We start from the raw sequence: 23,508 nt of genomic DNA on the forward strand, positions 1-23,508 counted from the left end.
AACAGCACTTCTCCAACACCTGACAAGTCGTGCAGTTTCTGAACTGCTCGTTCTGAGCCTCTGGGCCATCAGAACCTGCCCTCGACCAAACTCAGATAGAATGCGCGCCTTCCCCATTCTACACAAGGACAGCACGCTCACTCATACTAAGTGTACTTTGCCTGTGTCAGACTAGCTGTCACTCCTCGCCAGGCGGCACTGCCGTCGCCTCGACGGGTTTATCTCGATAGTAGGCCGGTGGTCATAATGTTCTGGCTCATGAGTATAGTTGTCTTCTACAAATATGATGGCTCTTTTTAATTTGTTTACAGGTAAGCTGCATAGCATTTAGTGTGCTAATTATATTTTCGTAATGAATTGTTTTTTGCGGTTTCCCTTAATTTTGTTTTGGAACCTGCATTTGTTTTTTTGGGTCGGGTTTAATTATATCAACCCTGATGCAAAGTGACTGTACCTGAATTTTTCATCCAAACTCAGTTCTGCTCAGTGTTCAGACGCATTAGAGCATAGTCTGTTGTAGAACTGCGTGCTCTATATACCATCCAATCACCTACAAATTTAATTATACAGGGTGAAAAGTATTTAAACCGACAAACTCTGGGAGGTTGTAGGGGACATCAAAACAAATATTTTTCCCTAATGTCATTTTTTCCTATGTGGAGTATTTAAACCGGTAGAGGAAGATTTATCTGGCAGCCAATTAATTAAACCAACAAACACTTTTCCATTTTTTTATGATCAAGAGACAACACATTAACACAACCCAATTTCAGTTACAGTAGATTTTCAAAAATGCCTCCATTGACACGTGAACAAAGGTTACACCGTCGAATCATGTTGTGTCTGACACGGGCAAAACCCAACCAGTAACCTGAATTGTTCCTGCTGCTGCTACTATCCGGGCAACCAGATCCTCTTATGATGCAACAGGAGTTGAGTCAACAAGGTTGCGCATCTCTCCCCACACAAAATAGACCAGAGCGGACATATCTGGGGATCGAGCAGGCCATGGTATAGGACCACCTCTGCCAGTCCTCGTTTCTGGAACCGTCGGTCCAGGAATTGACGCACACGACGACTGAAATGTGCCGGCGCCCCGTCATGTTGGAACTACGTGCGTTGTCTTGTAGGGAGCGGGACGTCTTCCAGCAATTCTGGCAATGCTCTGGCTAGACAATTGTAATAGTGCCTGCCATTTAATGGCCTAGGTAGCAGATACGGCCCAGTTAAACAGTCTACAACACTGATCCATACATTAACGAAGAACCGCACTTGATGAGCGCTAGTAACTGTGGCATGTGGGTTATCCTCACTTCAAACATGCGAATTGTGCATGTTGAAGACTCAATCGCACCGGGACGTTGCTTCATAGATAAACAACAAAGAGGATGGAAATGTAGAATGAATTTCACACTGTTCCAGTTAACACTGTGAAAACTGTGCTCTGGGTGGATAATCAACTGGTTCCAGGTTGTGGACACACTGTAAGTGAAATGGAAGTAACAATTTCTCTCGAAGGACTGTTCTTACATTCGTCTGATTCGTCCCCATGTTACGTGCAATTGCACAAGTGCTGACTGAAGGATCCCGCTCCACATGCTGCAAGCTTCCTCAAATTGCAGCGTTCTTACCGTGCGACGGCTAAACAACCCGATCTCATGCAGACGTTGTTGGTACACAGAAGCAAATGTAAGATGCAGGATACGGTGATTAGGATATTGTCGATAAACACGCTGTGCAGCTCGTCCGTTATGGTACGTAGAACGCACCAACCATATCAGTGTACTCACTCCAGGTGTATCGATCCATTACTAAACAGAGACAATGCACTACTACACTGGTGGAGGGCAGTTGCCTACAAATGAAGAGCTTAATACGCCCTCTAACAACTGAAGATCGTAATACGGCCTCAAACAACTGAAGAGCGTAGTATGGCCTCCACTGGTTTAAATAATCCTCATAGGAAAAAATGACATAACGGAAAAATATTTGTTTGGATGTCCCCTACAACCTCCCAGAGTTTGTCGCTTTAAATACTTTTCACCTTCTATGTTCCTACATACATACAATAAGCAAAATGTCCTATGTCGCAATTTTGGTGCACTTTGTGAGGTGATACAGTAGGTACGTACGAGCTACTATGCAATTACTCTGCCTCTTTTTATCATTACTATTACGGGCAGAGGCTGAAACCACTGGAGGCTATTCGCAGCGTTTTCGTAACGCCCAGAGCCCCGCACCAGCAACAGCAGCTGTATCTTATACGTGACAAAACGGGGCGTTGGCAGGAGGGACACGGAGGGAGCGGTGGGCCTGTCGTATCACCTTCGCCTTCGCCTGCCTGCGCGGCTGTATCCACTTTTGGAGCGACGTGACTAAAAAACACGACGCGCTGCGATGCGCGGACGGGTCGCGGGTGGCGCTCTGCTTGTCGGACGCAGGTATCCGCGCCGCCGGATGTTATGGAAGGCGATCCGGCCGCCTGCTGCTGCCGCTCGCTGCGCGCGGGCCGCCTCCGCAGCAGGTAGGAACAGCCGGCGGCTGTCATCGCGTCGCCGCCTCCTCCCGCAGTCACTCGATCCCTCGAGACGCGCCGTTCCCACAGCCCGCTCTCCACAAAAGTTGCCACCGCACTGCGCGGAGTTGTTTGCGGCACGGTTCTGAGTGCTAACAATACACTAGTGGCCATTAAAACTGCTACACCAAGAAGAAATGCAGAAGATAAACGGGTATTTATTGGACAATATAATACACTAGATCTGACATGTGATTACATTTTCACGCAATTTGGGTGCATAGGTGCCGAGAAATCAGTACCCACAACAACCACATCTGGCCGTAATAACGGGCTTGATGCGCCTGGGCATTGAGTCAAACAGAGCTTGCATGGCGTGTACAGGTACAGATGCCCAGGCAGCTTCAACATGATACCACAGTTCATCAAGAGTAGTGACTGGCGTATTGTGACGAGCCAGTTGCTCGGCCACCATTGACCAGACGTTTTCAATCGGTGAGAGATCTGGAGAATGTACTGGCCACAGCAGCAGTCGAACATTTTCTGTATACAGAAAGGCCCGAACAGGACCTGCAACATGCGGTCGTGCATTATCCTGCTGAAATTTAAGGTCTCTCAGGGATCTAATGAAGTGTAGAGCCCACGAGTCTTAACACATCTGAAATGTAACGTCCACTGTTCAAAGTGCCGTGAATGCGAACAATAGGTGACCGAGACGTGTAAGCAGTGGCACCCCATACCATCACGCCGGGTGATACGCCAGTATGGCGATGACGAATACACGCTTCCAATGTGCGTTCACCGCGATGTCGCCAAACACGGATGCGACCATCATGATGCTGTAAACAGAATCTGGATCATCCGAAAATCTGACGTTTTGCCATTCGTGCAACGAGGTTTGTCGTTGAGTACATCATCGCAGGCGCACCTCTCTGTGATGCAGCGTCAAGGGCAACCGCAGCCATGGTCCCCGTGCTGACATCGTCGATCTGTACGTCCCCATGTGTTGACTCAGGGATCGAGACGTGGCTGCACGATACGTTACAGCCATGAGGATAAGATGCCTGTCACCTCGACTGCTAGTGATACGAGGCCGTTAGGATCCAGCACGGCGTTCCGTATTATCCTCCTGAACCCACCGATTCCATATTCTGCTAACAGTCATTGGTTCTCGACCAACGCGAGCAGCAATGTCGCGATACGATAAACCGCAATCGCGATAGGCTACAATCCGACCTTTATCAAAGTCGGAAACGTGATGGTACGCATTTCTCCTTCTTACACGAGGCATCACAACTACGTTTCACCAGGCAACGCCGGTCAACTGCTGTTTGTGTATGAGAAATCGGTTGGAAACTTTCCTCATGTCAGCACGTTGTAGGTGTCGCCACCGGCGCCAATCTTGTGTGAATGCTCTGAATAGCTAATCATTTGGATATCACAGCATCTTCTTCCTGTCGATTAAATTTCGCGTATGTAGCACGTCATCTTCCTGCTGCAGCAATTTTAATGGCCAGTAGTGCAAAAATTCGTAGTCACTTGTTGCCACAGTTCCAATAAGGTTGGCGCATAGGCACATTTCACAGGAGACGGAAGTTCCTTCACTCCCCGACGGTTGACACGGGCTGTCTCACTGTGGGTAGGCAGCACAACGACGTTACTCGTATTTCCTGGAGGTGCGCAGGATCCGACCTCGAGCAGAAATTCCCTCCTGGCTCTGGCGACGCTATTTTGTGGCAGAGGCTTGGTTGCGGCGCCTCAGAACTTCGGGAGCCACGGCTTCTTCCTGCCATCTCATTGGCTGTACAGTATCTCTGCAGTGGTTGATACTTCTTGAGCCGCTCTCGATACTCAAAAATAACATACCTAAGATTACGCGGTGTTGAGCAATATGTTAACACTGTCAGAGAGAGACGGTATATAAAGTGGGGGACAGAGAGCATCCTGCGTAACGAATGGCTCTGAGCACTGTGGGGCTTAACTTCGGAGGTCATCAGTCCCCTAGAACATAGAACGACTTAAATGATGTGGCGTTACATGAGGTATGTTGGGAGACGGCCATTGGTTCACCCCAGAAGATAGCATACCTGTAGGCAACAAAACGGTATGCTGTGATTGGCCCAAAGCACAAGGAAGCACTTTCCTCTGTCAAGGTAACAGACCGGCAGTCGGGAAGGGACGCAGAGATGAACAGTTGCGTGTCGGTCTTAGGTCACACTGCCACCTCAAACAAACTGTGGCACTGTTTAGTGTTTGTCAGATGCAACTGTCTTAGTTTCGGCGCGACACACCATGTAAGACCATGTTACCTGCATTCAGTGCAGATGGGTGATAAGTGATTTATCAATGTGTTTTGTAAATCTCAACAAAGCAAAATAACTGGAATTAAAAAAGGCATCCATTCAAGAAATGTGCGCGCTATTATTCGACCACTAATACCTGACAGGCTTCGTATCACTCTACACAACCTTCATCCAGATGTTGAGTGTGGAAATCCATGGCCTGCGCTTCCAGGATGCAGAGGGGACATCGTCATCTGGTAGATGCAGATCTGTATATTTCAGGCACCTACAGTGCGATATGACCGACGTGCATGCCTCCACCAGCAACCTCTCTGGGTTCAGATGGTCTGTCAACAATATCTTCTTTGACTGGTCTTGCTAATGCAGAGTGAGTGCTAAATGTGACTGATGTTTTACCAGTGTAAGAGATTGTGCCCCCCAACCCACCATTGTACAACTCTCAGATATTTTTCTGTTTCATCTTCAGGTAAATCTGGAAACTCAGACTTTTGTGACTTGTCTGTGGTCGATTTTCCGTCTATCTGTTTGCTTAGCCTTTCCTTGTGAGCTAAAGGTAATATCAAACTGACTTACAACAGAGACTAAAAGAAAATTACTATTGCTTTCTTCTGGGGCATTTCCCTTCAGAAAGCTTGCAATGTGCTGACAGCACATTGAACATCGCCATGAGCAATGCACTGTTAATGTAGCCGCCGACAGATCTCAGTAATACTGTAGCTCCTAAAACGGATGCAGGACAGTGTGCTCCATGAGCGAGAATATTTTTGTGCTGGAAGTTTAGTACAACGAGTCAGTAGGTACGTCATGTCTTTAGTTATTCGTAGCACGCTCCTGTCGGTAGGCATGACCTTCTTAATTTGATGCTGGGATGGTTCCTTTGAAAGGGCACGGCCGATTTCCTTCCCAATCCTTCCCTACACCGAGCTTGCGCTCCGTCTCTAATGACCTCGTTGTCGACGGGACGTTAAACACTAACCACCACCACCATCTTAATTTGAGTGGATGGCATTATCCATGCTTGCTTTCCATATTAAAGTACTGGGCGAAAGACTACTTTTGCATGTAAGAAATGACACTAGTTGGTCTACGTCATGTATTTTATATTTTATGAAATGTATCCGAAAAGACTGCATACGACTGTACACTGGTTGCACGATTTACTGGTAACATGTGTGTGGGGTCTTGCTCACTGCTCACTAACAGGGTGCCTACAGGATGTTGCGCTCTCGGAATGCTATTCAACAATTCAAACAAATAACACTAGTAGTTTTATTTATAGAAAGGAAACTGACAATACTTAACTTGACTATAGCAAATGTCGCTAGCGAGAGGCGACATGAAAACAGTACAGTTCTTGCTATACACTGTGTCCAAGGAAACGCTTGATGAGGATCACGACAATCTGACAACGTAGCTCTGATCACATTGAAGACTCGGGGCGATCTGAGGGGCCGAGGCTAGCAGGACCGTCGCTTTTACGAGGGTAATCCCAAAAGTAAGGGCTTCTATTTTTTATAAGTACATAGAGTCTTTTATTTCTACAGTGGTTTACATCAGTTCACAGCTTGAACATTTAACTATGTTTCGACCATAATCACCATTTCTGTCGATGCGTTTTGTAGACTCTGTGGCATTTTTTGTATGCCCATGTCATACCACCTCGCCGCCATGGTGTTCAGAACGTCATGAACCTCTTCTTTCACCTCGTCGTCGGAGCTGAATTGCTTTCCGGCCAAATGTTCTTTTAACTTAGGGAACAGGTGATAGTCACTTGGCGCCAAGTCAGGACTATAGGGTGGGTGGGTGACACTGTTCCACTGAAACTGTTGCAGGAGAGCAACGGTTTGCCGAGTGATGTGCGGGCGAACTCAACATTCCTCTTCTCCTGTTCTGTATTGCCCGTTTGAGTTTACTCAGAGTCTCACAGTGCCTGTGAGCGTTAATTGTGGTCCCAATGGGCATAAAGTCGACCAAAAATACCCCTTTCTCATCCCAAAAAACGGTTGTCATGACTTCACTGGCAGACTCTGTTTGTTTGAGTTTCCGCGGCTTCGGCGAAGAAGGATGCCGCCACTGGCGTGATTGTTGCTTGGTCTCATGTGTAAAGTGGTATGCCCAGGTTTCGTGACCCGTGTCAATTGAGTCCAGAAAGTTGTCCTGTTCGGCTGCAAGGCGGTGAAGAAATGCACGGGAATTTAATTCGTTGCTACATGTTGTCCTCTCAGCATGCGTGGCACCCATCTTGTACACACCTTCCGGTAGTCCAATGTTTCCGTTAAAATTCTGTGAGCGGTGCTTAGGGAAACCTCAGAAACCAACGTGCAAAGATCATCCAGGGTGATCCGCCGATCTTCACGCATGCTTTGCTCAACCTTCAACACTGTCTCCTCAGAAACTGACGCTCTCCCATTCCTTTGTTCGTCGTGAATTTCGGTCCGACCAGCTGCAAACTCTCTACACAACTTACGAACATTCTTTATATCCGTGCACGACTCACCATACACTTCCGTGAATTGCCGATGGATTTCAGTGCCCTTTGCGTTCAAAAACCGAATAACTACGCGCAATTCGCACTTAGCAGTAACACCCAACGGCAGCTCCATTCTCAACTGCTGCCAAGCCAAGACTGGCGGTTCGATTCCCGGCGGGGTCAGGGATTTTCTCTGCCTCGTGATGACTGGGTGTTGTGTGCTGTCGTTAGGTTAGTTAGGTTTAAGTAGTTGTAAGTTCTAGGGGACTGATGACCATAGATGTTAAGTCCCATGGTGCTCAGAGCCATTTGCACCATTTCTTGAACCAAGACTGGCGTGCGCATGTTTACTGACAGCGCGTGAAGCACTCTTCATAACAGTGTGACCAATTGCCACACAAACAGAGTTATGTACTTATAAAAAAATAGGAGACCTTACTTTTGGGGTCACCCTCGTATTCACGTCTTACAGGGGGCGCGCCTGGTGAGGCGCGGTCCAATTCCGCTTAACACTGGCCGCCGTTTCCTCACCGCCTTCTCTGGTTTTGCGTTCTGCATATTCGATACGGAGTTTCTGATTACGCTAGAACAATATGAAAATTTGTTCCAGACCGGAACTCGAACCCTGATTTCCTGATTTTCCACCGTACGTGAGCAGTCATTTTAACTAATTTCTGTGCACGACTCAGAGTCACACCTAAACTCCCTTCATTACTCAGTGTCTACGTTCCACAGAGCTCGCATACAAATTGTATGATTCCCACAGAGGGAGAAAGATTGTTTTGCATGCATGTCAGAAGGAACATTGCATTGAACTATACAGTTACTGTAAAATACAGACACTGCCCTACTGCTTTCTATACAGGGTGGTCAACTGATCATAACCGGGCCAACTATATCATGAAATAAGCGTCAAACGAAAAACCTACAAAGAACGAAACTTGTCAAGCTTGAAGGGGGAAAGCAGATGGCGTTATGGCTGGCCCGCTAGATGGCGCTGCCAACGGTCAAACGGATATCAACTGCGTTTTATTAAATAGGAACCCCATTTATTATTACATATTCGTGTAGTACGTAAAGAATATGTTTAAGTTGGACCACTTTTTTCGCTTTGTGACACATGGCGCTGTAATAGTCACAAACGTATGGCTCACAATTTTAGACCGACAGATGGTAACAGGTAAAACGCATTTGAACATTTTATTTCGGATGTTACTATGTGATACATATAGCTTTGTGAGCTTACAATTAGTGAGAACGCATGCTGTTACAGCGTGATTACCTGTAAATACCACATTAATGCAATAAATGCTCAAAATGATGTCCGTCAATCTCAACGCATTTGGCAATACGTGTAACGACTTTCCTCTCAACAGCGAGTAGTTCGCCTTCCGTAATGTTCGCACATACATTGGCAATGGAGCTGACGCATGTGGTCAGGCGTTGTCGGTGGATCACGATATCAAATATCCTTCAACTTTCCCCACACAAAGAAATCCAGGGACGTTAGATCCGGTGAACGTCCGAGCCATTCATTACCGCTTCAACCGCACGCGAGCTATGTGCCGGACATCCATCATGTTGGAAGTACATCGCCATTCTGTCATGCAGTGAAACATCTTGTAGTAACATCGGTAGAACATTACGTAGGAAATCAGCATACATTGTACCATTTAGATTGCCATAGATAAAATGGGGTCCAATTATCCTTCCTCCCACAATGCCGCACCATGACGTTTTTGAGATTCCCGATTCTCGCGCAATTTGTCTGCTACTCGTACTGATGTGCGGATAAGCCGCGACAGCAGCTAAACACCTACTTGGGCATCATCATTTGCTGCATGTCGTGGTTAACGTTTCCTATGTGGCTGAAAACTTCCTGTTTCCGTACATAGTTTAACTATCTGGCGAAGGGTCACGACACTTGGATGATGTCGTCCAGGATACCGAGCAGCATACATAGCATATGTTGTTAAATATACGATGTAATAAGTGTAGTACTCAACGGAACATGTTCTCATGTCAGACAGTTTTATATTCTGACAGAATGTAACTTTGCAGTGTTACTTGAAAATGGCCATAAGGCTGAAACTGCAATAGTAACAATAACGGCGACCATGATGTCTTTTAAGAAATATTGTATGACTGTAAATCCCAACCATGAGAAGTTAACTATTTATTGTTGTCCCATCCAGCCCACCCCAACCCTGAGATACGTTGGCCTCCCCTCGACCGTCATCTCACCTGGACCCCTCATCTCCTGACCATCCAGCAGAAAGCCATTCCCACATCCGCCTCCTGAAACTCCTGTCTGGCCGGACATGCGGATTGCATCCTTCCAGCATGCTCAACACCTACAAATCCCCTCATCTGTCCTATCCTCTTTAATGCCAGCATTGCCTGGATCTCCACCCCCCCTCCCTCTTTTGTAAGGCCCCCCAAATCCTAGAATGCCAGCCGTTGTGGCTGAGTGGTTCTAGGCACTTCAGTCCAGAACCGCACTGCTGCTACAGTCGCAGGTTCGAATCCCGCCTCGGGCATGGATGTGTGTGATGTCCACATGTTAGTTAGGTTTAAGAATTTCTAAGTCTAGGGGACTGATGACCTCACATGATAAGTGAAGCAAATCCTAGAATTCCACGTACTCCGCCTTGCTTCTGTATCCGCCTTCCTTTACCTGTATGCCTCCTGTATGATCTCATTCCCTTGCCCCAGCTCCAACATCTCCACATCCCTTACACTGTACGCAAGCTTGATCCCCCCCATCCAGGCTTCCTCCTTCCTCTTCATCCCACGCCCATTGCCACGCCTCTATTGTTGTATCCGTCCCTCTCTCCACCTCCACACCTTCCATCTCCTTCATCAGGGCTATTTCCAGCACCTCCCCCTCCCAGATGTTGAACTTCACCATGATATCTATCCTTCCTACCAACTGCAGTCTGGCCTTGTCGCCCCCCCCCCCCTCCCTCTGCCAAAGCCCGCCTTTTTCTCTCCTCTGTAGCGTCTCTCTTTTTATTTCTTCCTTGTTGTTCTTATTATTTGTCAGGCATGGAGAGCTGGGCTACATGGGTTCTTCCCTTGGCTCAGAGGATGAGGTACAATAATACATCCCTTACTCACAAGAGTTATTTATTGACAAACACTTCCTTGACAACAGTGCATTCAGCGGACTTCAACTGGTTGACTTTACTCGCTTGATTCAGTGCTTCCGTAGCAACACAGCGTAGTGGCCTCGGTACTGGCGGCGGCGAGAGATGCTAACGTAGACTGCAAGGAGTGCTCCAGAAACAGCAGCTGACGACGGCCGCACGTGGCGAGCGCTGCTTACGCGGCAAGACTGTGTGACGGCGATTGTCCTGGCTTGCAATTCCGGTCAGCTGGCCGGCCACTGCTATGACGAAAGTTGCCCCGTGCTAGGAGCGAACCCGTGTTCTCAGATTCGGCGGCTCTGGGCGGCGTCCATTGAACTGGAGTTCTTCCCAATTCACTGGTGACTTCACTGGTTCGGCCGCATCCCTTCGTCCGAACCAGTCACCCAGGTTATTCACTATACGTCTTCCTCCGTTGCTATTGGTGAGACTTCGACTTTAATGACTTGACTCAGAACGAATACTCGACTTCTGTGACTTACTGGCGAAGGGACGACATCTTCTTCTTTCTTCGTAAGTCATGGTAACTAGACGCTGCTATCAGGTTCGATGCTGTCCTATGAACTCCATAGCTGCCGCTTCTTCGTCATGCGTACCATCGGGAGTACATCAGCACGCCCAGCAAACGTCACGAGGCTTCCGGAACATGACAAGCGTACTCCATAAGTTGACCAGCCCTTCCAGCAGACTTCGAGCAGACTCCCAGCAGACTTTAGAAGAAGCTGCAAACTTCGAGAGAGAGCTGCCTCTTTCCGGGGTATTTATTTCGTGTTCCTGCTGACGGCGTGACGTTTGTAGCACAGTGACTGACCTCTGTGGTTCGATGCTAGAAGGTTCCCTCGTGTATCGTACACGTGACTTATGCTGGCTCCTGATCCGTCTGCCCTGCTTTCCAGCGGGGCGGGCAATGTCCTCTGGACGACGCCCCCAGTAGACTGCTGACTGCTTGGTTCGCATACTCGATCGGCCGATTACCTCTCCGCGGTCCTGCTCCACTTCCGTGTTTCTGCTAGCGTACTTGAGTTCCTGTAACTTCCTTCACCAAGTCTTTACTTAATTTTATAACTAATATTTACACATACGATCACTACACCTGTTACACTCCTCCACCGTTCGTAAAAATTCCTCCTCGAGTTTACACTATGTCCACTGTTTGGGAAATTCATCCTCCACAACACATGTATTTACTCACAACACTTTGTTCTTGGTTATTATTTTCGCAATACATTTTCACAATACTGTCACTACTGTACCTATGACATTCCTCCCTCTCCACGAAATTCGTCCCGAATTTTTACCCTTAGCTAGCACAACAACAGAGGAAATTACAAATAGAAGCACGTAATATGAACCTTACTATAATACTATAATATAATGATGTCATGTAATACATTTTTGTTCTAACGGAATGTATGTAAAAGGGTAAGAAAAATTACAATTGTGGGCACTGTGTAGGTTTCAGCCATTCTGCCGGTATTTGATGTAGGACTACATTAGGGTTTGTTTTAATTTTACATTTCACGTACAGGAAAATAATACAAAGTATAACTATAACCAAGAAGCTTCCAGAAATACCTTTGCTCACAGTGATAAGTCGTATTTTAAGTTGCTGCTGTAACTCTAACACATGCTGCATTATAGCATTGGTGTTAATTTTGCCTTGTTGTGCGTTAATGAAAACGACTAGGGATTGTAAGATAGAAGTATCTAGGGAAGTATTTAGATATGGCAGGTTTTGAGGAGGCAATAGTTGCATTGTTGTTTCTGGCCAATAGATTAGTGAGAAGTTTGAGGAAACAATAGTTGAACCGGTTACAGTTGCTGGTAAACGAAATTTTCAGCTGGAGAAGGAACAAAAGGTACCATTTACTAACAATCCGCTATCTCGAAGTTCAATGTGCTGACTTACAGTAACTACTCCGTTATTGTAACATTGCGTAACCACGCTGGTTGGATGGTGTACTGCATAAAGCCAATGATTTCCTATTTGTTCGAAAAAGAACGGTGTATCAGTTAGTACATCGCGTGCGCAATTTGAGGCGTTATTTCGTTGGAAGAATATCTTAGATTCACAATTCTCGCCGTTCACTTCTGTGGCACGTGATGGGCATATGATGAATTCCTCATGTATGCAGTTATTCAATTCTGCAGTAGTCATTACTGCGGTTGAGTTCGAAACTTTCGAAACTAACAATACCTAGTTTGCGCGGAATTGTACAAATTTATTGATTTTACTCCACTTAACTGGAAATGGGTGTATTGTGTAACAATCAAATATATCAGTTTTACCAGTTTCTGGGAAGGAAATATGGATTCTTAATTTTACATCGTCTGTATATTGCGGTAAATATTCCTTGCGTGGAGGAAAATTAATTGGAGTGAATCTGGTAGTTGTTTACGGATCTGGATCAAGCTTACTATGAATTTTCTTGGTGATATTAAAGTTGGTGATAAACGTCCTTGTATTGCATGTTGTACAGCTTCTTTGAGATCTCCTATTGCTAACCGTGCATCTATTAACTTATCAGTGAGTAACCGAAGTAACTTTGCTACTAAGATTTTCCGGTCCGCCCAATCTAGCCTGGTTTCGTAGATCCGTAAATCTGTATTTAGCACCGCTGACGTAGTTTGGATGCATTTATTTAATTCTTGCGTGACATTTCGAATGATCTTTGTGTTATTAAGTATTGATCGTTCTAAATCGTACAGCTTTGTGGTATGCCACGCCATGCTAGCTCTATTGTGACTTACTGTTTCCGTAATATCTTGCAAAGTATTATTTAATTGAATGATGTCATCATCGTCGGCTGTACCAAAAAGAGTTTTTAACACTTTCCCTCCAGCGTTTATCCATCCTCGCTTGACCCATCTAACTGCATGAGGTACTAATTCTTCCAGTTGATGTAATTGATCTCGTAGTCGGTTGTAAAAGTTTTGTAGAGTTTCATACTCAATTTCTGTCTCGTTAAATATCTCTGCTTTTCGTGCCGTTGTGTTTAATGTGTTGAACTCTACGTCTAGCTTCCTTAATTCATTGCGTATTTGCCGTAGATTATATTCTAACACTATCGTCCACTGGTGATTGGTTAATGTTACCGGATCTTGGTGAACAAAAATGACACCACTTGTCAACTGATGAACCTGCAACCCATCGGTCATGCATGTTACGAGTAATAGTAGTACTGCTGCATGGTAGTATTCCATTGTAGTGGAAGGCGATACCTGTAAAAATATGATTACTAAGTAAATTGCTATAAGTAAGTGATTAATGTATGTGGAGACCATGAGAAGAAAGGAGAAAGAGAAAAATAATTAATAATAATAAATCAATGGTTCTCAAGGTTGTAAAACCTTCGTATCCATGAGTAACCTTCATGCTTACCAGTCTAATACATATTATCTATTGCTATACCAATAATCCATAACAATTAATTAGTGTTTAGTATTGTATTTACACTCTTCCTTTCTTGCTATAAGACCCTTATCGCTACAAAACCTATATACAGTTTCATCAACAGTCGGATGGCTTGTGCAGTGGGTGCTTATTTCACTGTGCACGGTCGAAGACGATGTGGTGCTGTACGTATTTTTTGTGCAGATGTGTCTGTTGTTTGTCGTTGACTTGGTGCTGCACGTTTATGTTGTATTGGTGGAGGTGTCATATCTCCTTTGTAGGGTTTTACTCTGCTGGCATGTACTACAGTTGTTTTGGTTGGTAATTGCAACTTAACATTCACTGGTGATGTTATTTCTACTACTTGGTACGGACCCTGGTAATTTGTAAAGAACTTCTTAGTTTTCTCTTTCGGAACGTAAGGTGTTGATAGCAGAACCCATTGTAAAATTTTAAAATTCGGATACTTGACGTGTACGTTGGTTGCCTTTTACTGTCGTTCCAAAGCTTTTGTGTTCGATTTTTGCACCTTTCTCCATACATCTTTAATTATTCTAGCAAACTTCCTAACTGCTTCTCCATTCTTTCCTTCTTTTGGCTTAATGACGTCGAAAGGTGATGGCATCTTTCTGCCGTAGACTACTTCATAAGGAGACATGCCCGTTCCTTGGTGAATTTTGGTGTTGTACGCGGAAGTGCAGCAGGGTAAATAGACGTCCCAGTTTGTGTGTTCCTTATTTATATAGTGACTAAGCATTTTCCCTATAGTGCGGTGTACTCTCTCCGTTCATCCGTTAGCCTGTGGGTGTAAAGGAGAGGTTCGTAACTTCCGTACTCTTAAGAGGTGACAAAGTTGCTGCATGATATCAGACATGAAGTTTCGTCCCTGGTCAGGTTATGATAGCTTCCGGCACACCGAGCTTCAAAATCCAATAATTTACCAGAGCCTGTGCAATAGTGTTCGCCTGCTGATCAGGTAGAGCGACCATCGTGAGATATCTTGAAAAATGGTCCAAAATAGTTAATACGTATTTATTTCCACTGCTGTTTTGTTAAACGGGCCATAGACGTCTGTGCCGACGATTTGGAAGGGTTTTGAAGCTTCAGGGAGTCTTTGTAAAAGTATACATTGACGGCAAACATCCGCTCGTTGTGCACAAGGTATGCAATTACGTACGTAGTGCGCGACGTCCAACTTTTTCGTCTGCCACCAAAAACGTTCGGCTACTCGTCGTTCCGTAGTTCTCTGACCTCCATGTCCTGATAGAATGTGTTCATGCGCCTCCCGCATGACCTCCTGTCTAAGGTGTTCAGGCACTACTATTCTCGGTCCGAGTCTCGTCATTCCACAAAGGACTCCATCCTCTACGCAAATTTGTCTTTGTTGAGCATATTTTTTGCATTCAGCGTCTGATGACTGAGCTCTTTGCCATTCTTCTGCATTCCGACCTACGGCTTCTATTAGTGCAATCTTTCGACTAAGACAGTCAGCATTTAAATGATTTTTGCCTGGTTTGTGAATGACTTCAAAGTCCATTTCTGATACGCACAGGGACCAGCACGTTAACCGACTCGAAGGGTCATTTAATCTAAGTAGCCATTTAAGGGCTGCGTGATCTGTTATTATTTTGAGTTTATTACCATATAAGTAACACCTGAAATATTTAATACCGTAAATGACACTTAGTAATTCCTTTTCTGTGGTTGAATAATTCTTTTCTGATGTATTCAACTGTCTTGACGCATACTCTACTGGATGTTCTGCACCATTAATGTTTTGACTCAGCACCACACCAATCGCGTGACCAGATGCATCGCACGATAGAATGAACTCTTTACTGAAGTCCGGATAGATCAATACTGGGCTGTGTATTAATTTGTTCTTTAAAGTTTGAAAAGGTTCCTCGCATTCCGTAGTCCATTGAAATTTACTGCCTTTCTTTAGTAACTGTGTGAGTGGTCGTGCTATTTCTGCATAATCCTTTACATATCTACGATAATAATTCGAGAGTCCCAGGAATTGTTGTACTTCTCTAACTGATTGGGGATTTGGGAAATCTCTGACTGCTGATATTAATCGAGACTCTGTTTTTACTCCTTCTTCACTTATAACGTGGCCTAAATATGTAACTTCTTTCAGAAAGAATTGACATTTTTCTAAATTTACCGTGAGATTGGCATCCCTCAGGCCTTGGAAAAGTTCTCGCAAACGAATCGCATGCTCGTTGATATCCTTCGAGAAAATAATTACGTCATCTAAATACACGAGACAGTGTCGAGGTTGTAATCCACGTACCACACCATCTAACAATCTTTGAAATGTTGCAGGGGCGTTTTTGAGGCCAAAAGGCATTCTTTTAAATTGCCAATGTCCACTAGGGGTAGAGAACGCGGTTTTGTGTCTGTCCTCTGGGGCTACTTCTATTTGATGGTAACCACTGCGTAGATCGATCGTGGAAAAATACCTACTGTTAGCGAGATGGTCAATGGTGTCAGTAATGTTTGGTAATGGGTAAATGTCTGAAATGGTTTTGCTATTTAGGTGCCTGTAATCGCAGCAGAATCTGTATCGCTTCGTGCCGTCAGCCGATTTTTTCGGAACAATGACAACGTTCGTGTTATACGGGGATTCCGAATATTCTATGATACTGTCTTTTAGCTGTTGAACTATGAACTCATCGAGTAATGGCTGTAATTTATGTGGAACTCTGTACGGTTTTTTGTAAACTGGGGCACTATTTCCTGTAGGAATTCGGTGTTGGGTTATATTTGTAGCTGGTAGTGATCCTTGTGAATTAAAAAGATCTTGAAATTCGTTTAACACTGTTTCTATTGCCTCTCGTTCGCTTCCTTTCAAATGAGAAATCTTTTGGCGCAGTGCAGTGCTGTAGGCGGCTGGCTCAGTTCTTGAATCTGACCAATCAAAATCATCCGCTTCCAGTGTACTTATATTAGCTATTAGCATTCCCTTCCTTAATCCTTTATCCTCAGACCCAAAACTATCTACATGTATCGGTAACTTCTGTACTCCGTCAATTTCTGTAACATGAACTACACTCCTGCGCACAAAACAATGTGCTGCGTCTAATTCGTCATTTTCTTCCAAAGGTTCCACTATGCATAGTGCGTTTGTGGGTGCGGCAGTATGAATGTCTACCCAAAGTATTTTTCCCGTACCGACCGGTATTGTATCCCGCGAATCTACCTTCAAGGAAATAGCGTGCAGTTTTGGTGATTCCTCATTCCGGAGTAAGAAATCTTGCAGCTGAATGTCCTTGGCAACGGTTTCACTTAGTCGAAACACGGTTCCACTAAGTTCCACGGTTTGTTGCCCGAGGTTGATTATGGCGTGATGTTTGTGCAGGAAATCTAACCCTAGGATAGCATCGTCCTCGTCGCTCACCCTCGATACTACCTCCATAACTTCTTGGAATTTTACTCCATTTATGTGAAAGGACAGTCACGTACAACCCTGCTGAACTTATGCCGCTTCCGCCAATACTACTCAACTTATACCTTGGAGGGTCATATTTCTTATTTACTGTACATTTCTTACTAACAACGGACACAAAAGCTCCGGTGTCCACCAATAGCCTACATTCTTTACCATTAATAATGCCTGATAACCAGCATTCCTCCTTTGCATGCGCTTTGATAGCATGGAATTTTACTGGGAACGCCGGGCGGCGGTTCCAGGGTTCCCTGATTCGCTTAACTGTCCCCTATTCTCTGACCTCCTTACACTTCTACATTCCCGAAATGTGTGACCTATTCTGTGGCAAATTGTGCACTGTGGCAATTTTTTGCAATGTGTCCCTGTCTGTCGCATCGAAAACAGCGAACTCCTGTGGCGAATACATTTTTCTTTTCTGTGTATTTTGTCACGACATCCATTTCCTCGAAAGCGGTAGCAATGCTAAGTGCTTCGTTTAAGTTTTTCGAAAATTCTGCACGGACACGGCGTGAAGATTCGGGTGGCAAACCACGTAAAAAAGTATCTAAAGCTCTATTTTCAGCTTCCATCAAAATGTACTTATTTGCTTCGTCGCTCGCGGTCAACTGGTATGTGTGACTATTGACTTTCCGTATCCTATCCACAAAACTTTCAAGTGTTTCATTATGTCTATGAGACATGGTGTTTAGTTGTTCTCTGTAAAAACGGCAACTGTTCTGTTTTTTATATCTTTTTAACAAGCCTTGCTTCAATTCCTCAAACATTAATACATTCCCTAATTCCTCTTGGTATAAGACGTATATCTTTGCTTCTCCAATTAATCGTAATTTTGTCATTTGTAGTAGCTGTTCATGCGTCAACCCTAGTTTAGCTGCTGCTAATAAATCTGCAAAAAATACTTCTATGTCCTCAGCCGGCTTGCCAGAAAATGGGGTCACTAAGGTTGCTGCTGATGGGTCTAACATGGTTGGGTTTGCTTTGGAAGATGAACTACTCTGGGATAATCTGTTTAGCAAGTCATTGTTATCTTGTTTTAACTGAGCAACTTGATTAACTAAGCTTTGTATAGCTACGCTTGCGGAAACTTCTTGTTCCTGACTGTTTGCCATTGTACTATTTTCCTGTTTACACAAGTACAATACAAATAAATATTTAACTTTACTACAGAAATCACTACTAAGTATTTGATTTAATGCAAGAAATAATGAGTACTTGTCTATGTCATTACCAAGAGGGGAAAAAATACAATATCAATTACTACTTGAAAAGAATAATAGTGACTCACATGAGTTTCGCTAAAAACAAAAAGAACGAAAGAGCTAAAGAAATATCGTTAGCCATTTTGCACTCACCAAAAACTGAATTAACGTCTGTTGATTATAGATGGTTGCTAGCTATCTTGTGCCTGTGGCTGATACTGGTGTTGATGACTTCTTGCGCCGTGGTCCTCGAATCAATATAGCCACTACCGACGTTTAGTTACCGGATAGATCCAAGTTTTTTCTTCCAATATATTTATGTCCTACACCCGAAAGAGCCAAGGTATTCTGACACCAAAAATGTAGCGTCTCTCTTTTTATTTCTTCCTTGTTATTCTTATTATTAGTTAGGAATGGAGAGCTGGGCTACATGGGTTCTTCCCTTGGCTCAGAGGATGAGGTACAATAATACATCCCTTACTCACAAGAGTTATTTATTGACAAACATTTCCTTGACGACAGTGCATTCAGCGGACTTCAACTGGTTGACTTTACTCGCTTGATTCAGTGCTTCCGTAGCAACACAGCGTAGTGGCCTCGGTACTGGCGGCGGCGAGAGATGCTAACGTAGACTGCAAGGAATGCCCCAGAAACAGCAGCTGACGACGGCCGCACGTGGCGAGCGCTGCTTACGCGGCAAGACTGTGTGCCGGCGAGTGGACCGGCTTGCAATTCCGGGCGGCTGGCCGGCCACTGCTATGACAAAAGTTGCCCCGTGCTAGTGGCGAACCCGTGTTCTCAGATTCGGTGGCTCTGGGCGGCGTCCATTGAACTGGAGTTCTTCCCAATTCACGGGTGATTTCACTGGTTCGGCCGCATCCCTTCGTCCGAACCAGTCACCCAGGTTATTCACTATACGTCTTCCTCCGTTGCTATTGGTGAGACTTCGACTTTAATGACTTGACACAGAGCGAAGACTCGACTTCTGTGACTTACTGGCGAAGGGACGACATGTTCTTCTTTCTTCGTAAGTCGTGGTAACTAGACGCTGCTATCAGGTTCGATGCTGTCCTATGACCTCCATAGCTGCCGCTTCTTCGTCATGCGTACCGTCGGGAGTGCATCAGCACGCCCAGCAAGCATCACGAGGCTTCTGGAACATGACAAGCGTACTCCCTAAGTTGACCAGCCCTTCCAGCAGACTTCGAGCAGACTCCCAGCAGACTTTAGAAGAAGCTGCAAACTTCGAGAGAGAGCTGCCTCTTTCCGGGGTATTTATTTCGTGTTCCTGCTGATGGCGTGACGTTTGTAGCACAGTGACTGACCTCTGTGGTTCGATGCTAGAAGGTTCCCTCGTGTATCGTACACGTGACTTATGCTGGCTCCTGATCCGTCTGCCCTGCTTTCCAGCGGGGCGGGCAATGTCCTCCGGACGACGCCCCCAGTAGACGGCTGACTGCTTGGTTCGCATACTCGATCGGCCGATTACCTCTCCGCGGTTCTGCTCCACTTCCGTGTCTCTGCTAGCGTACTTGAGTCCCTCTAACTTCCTTCACAAAGTCTTTACTTAATTTTATAACTAATATTTACACATACGATCACTACACCTATTACACCTCTCTTTCTCCTGGAGCGGATTTTCTTCCTTACCCCCCTTGAATGCCTGCCCCCCTCCTGGGCTGTTTTCCTTTCCCATTATTTCCCTCCCCGGCCCTCCTTTGGCGCGCCCCTTTTTTCATCCCCCTCTCTCCCCCTCCTTCTCGTCTCCTTTCCCTTTCTTATAATTCATCATCAAGTGTGCTACGTTTGTTTGCGGTGCCGCTCTAAAGTGTCAGCAGTGATGTGGCTTTCATTGTGTGCCAGATCTGTGCGCCTATGCTGCTTCCAGCCCTCCCCAGATCGGGAATTGGAGATACAATAAAGAAAAAAAGGTGTCAAAAATTAATCATCATGTAGCGATATCTGTCAGTAATTTCACAATATTAAAAAGTAGAGGCGATATTGCACACACTTGCGGTATGTTTGTTTGTCATGGTTTAGTGTTATGGTTCCTTGTGCTGAATCTGACAAAAAAGTCCTGTTCTGTAGTAAGTTATCGATAAATTTTACGCTGCAGTCAGATGTGGGGCACTGGTCGCATAATTGTACTGCAAGATTTGGGTACAGGTATGTAGGATGCTCTCTTTGGAATCATACTGCATGCCCTCGAGAAGACACGCCGACACTATGTTTGTGATGTCTGCTTAGATAAGAAATGAACATTCTTAAGACAATGTTGGAATGAGAAAACAATATTGATATCACATTCCATGATACTACTTAAATACATTTCGTTGTACCATTTTTTTAACTGGTCGTTAATTTACGTGATGACTACTTCCATCCGTAAGTATTTGTCGTAAACTTCCTTTCTCAAGTGTGCAAGTTCCCAACCACCGTAGATAACTACTCCACGGCTTGAGGACTCGTGCGCAATAGCATCTATGTGATATTTCCAGTTAAACTTCATTGTACTGCAATAACCAGTACATCCAAAATAAAGATAAATGCAAACTGTTGCTTGAAAAGCTCAGGACTCAATTTACTTCCCCGTACTGTGTTTGACAGACACTCACTCATCTTCTCATCCATCTTCTTATTGTTCCTGTCCCCAGCAAACTTTGACTATTTTAATTAGCACGTCCTTTAACTCCACTTTTATTAAATTGAGTATTTCATTTAAGAGCACAGATAATTATGACGTCTCCCACATCTAGCCACATTTTATTACCACACACACTTTTAACAAGTACATTACGACTCGAGAAACATTCCCCACGTTGTCGACTTCAACATTCGTTTTTGATTGGCAATTACACTAAAGTCATATATTTTTTTCCGATCAGATCGTGTTCAAATGGTTCAAATGGCTCTGAGCACTATGGGACTTAACAGCTATGGCCATAAATCCCCTAGAACGTAGAACTACTTAAACCTAACTAACCTAAGGACATCACACAACACCCAGTCATCACGAGGCAGAGAAAATCCCTGACCCCGCCGGGAATCGAACCCGGGCGCGGGAAGCGAGAACGCTACCGCACGACCACGAGCTGCGGACTCAGATCGTGTTAAGCAGTTGGAATAGAAAGAATGATCAAGCCGAGATTTGTTCTGTGTGGAGTAAATCACATTTGCGCAGAAGCGCGTGCGGCTTCGAGATTTTTCCTCATACAGTGAGCGAGAAATCAGTTATCTGGAGAGCGAATGGCAACACAGAGAATCGAGCAGCAGGCGCAGCAGCAACGGGAGCTGCACACAGCTCTTCTCTAGTGCCCTCGACTCACAAGTGCGTTGCTCAGTCAGAGAGGCGGAACCTGACATGCGAACTCGCTACAGGCACTCATTTGTCTTCCTCCTGGCCGATGGATTTGGCGTACCACTCGATAAATCCTTGTTAGCTTATCAAAGCGGAATATCGAATTCGAACACTGTGAGAGACTACCGCTGCACGTGAAATTGCTCTCATTTATAACAGGCAGTGGTCCCTTTTTTCCATGTAGCATGTCAAAAAGAGACGGATGTTTTCTCTAGAAAGAGAGAAGCAAACTGATATAAAAGGCTTGTTCGCCACGCAGTGAAAGGAAATTCGTCTTCTACAACGCTTATTCGAAATAAATAAGGGTCACCTGCTCATATTTAAAAGCTGAGAGCTCAGAACAAAGATGCACCAATGCAGCGTTGTCTGGTGGCTGTTTACAAAGGTACAGAAGACGTTGTTTTCATTCAGTAGGCGTCGGACTATGGGTGAAGTAAAAAAAAAATAGCTTCTAAATCGTTGATCCGGGCAGTTTCGAAAGACGTGATGCAATTACGGTTTTATTTTAAAAATGATCTGCAGCAGCTCAGATTCCCCTGGAATTGTATTTGATTTATGACCTTACAGTATTGCAAGAATAAAAGATTAGACAAATGTTCTAAAGATAGAAGCATACGGTTCGGTATGTTGGAAGAGGGGTCATATCCCAAAAAGTAAAATTTCCAGGAAACACAAAAAACTGTTCTACCACACAGTGCTCTTAAGCATTGAGTCATGGAGTTGCTGTGTAGCAGTTGGCCCCAGAGTGAAACAATATACGCAAGGGGTAGCCAGTATTTTTTTTTCTTTTTGCTGCTTTTGTACTTCACTTACAAATTTTCCAGCCGTCCACTGGCTCTACTCTAATGATGACCGATACAGTATGGAAGTAACTCCACTTAATAACATTTATAAAGCAGAGATTCTTTCTTTTTTCGGAGGGGGTGGGGGGGGGGTAGGGGGGGGGGGAGGTCGTCAGTCTGACTGTCTTGCTGCTGCCCGCCAGGAATTCCTGTGCCAGCCTCTCCACCTCGGAGTACCACTTGCAAGCTACGTCCTCAATTACTTGCTGGATGTATTCAAATCTCTGTTTTCCTCTATAGCTTTTTCCCTGTACAGCTCCCTCTAGTACCATGGAAGGCATTCCCCGATGTCTTAGCAGATGTCCTATCATCCTGTCCCTTCTCCTTGTCAGTGTTTTCCACATGTTCCTTCCCGCTCCGATTCATCGCAGAACCTTCTCGTTCCTTACCTTATCAGTCCACCAAATTTTCAATATTAGTCTGTAGCACCACATCTCAAATGCTTCGATTCTCTTCTGTTCCGGTTTTCCCACAGTCTGTGTTTTTACTACCATACAATGCTGTGCTCCAGACGTATATTCTCAGAAATTTCTTCCACAAATTAAGGCCTGTGTTTGATACAAGTAGACTTATCTTGGCCAGGAATGCCCTTTTTAGCAGAATTGCTTAAGTTAACCTACTTCGTGACCATCGCGATGTTAACTTCCTCGCTGTTCTCATTTCTGCTACTTCTCATTACTTTCGTATTTCTTCGATTTACTCTCAATCCATATTCTGTACTCACTAGATTGTTCATTCCATTCAGCAGATCACGTAATTCTTCTTAGCTTTCACTCAGGATAGCACTGTAATCAGCGAATCGTATCATTGCTACTCTTTGACCT

This window comes from Schistocerca gregaria, chromosome 4 (assembly GCF_023897955.1).
Source record: "Schistocerca gregaria isolate iqSchGreg1 chromosome 4, iqSchGreg1.2, whole genome shotgun sequence".
Taxonomy (NCBI): Eukaryota; Metazoa; Arthropoda; class Insecta; order Orthoptera; family Acrididae; genus Schistocerca; species Schistocerca gregaria.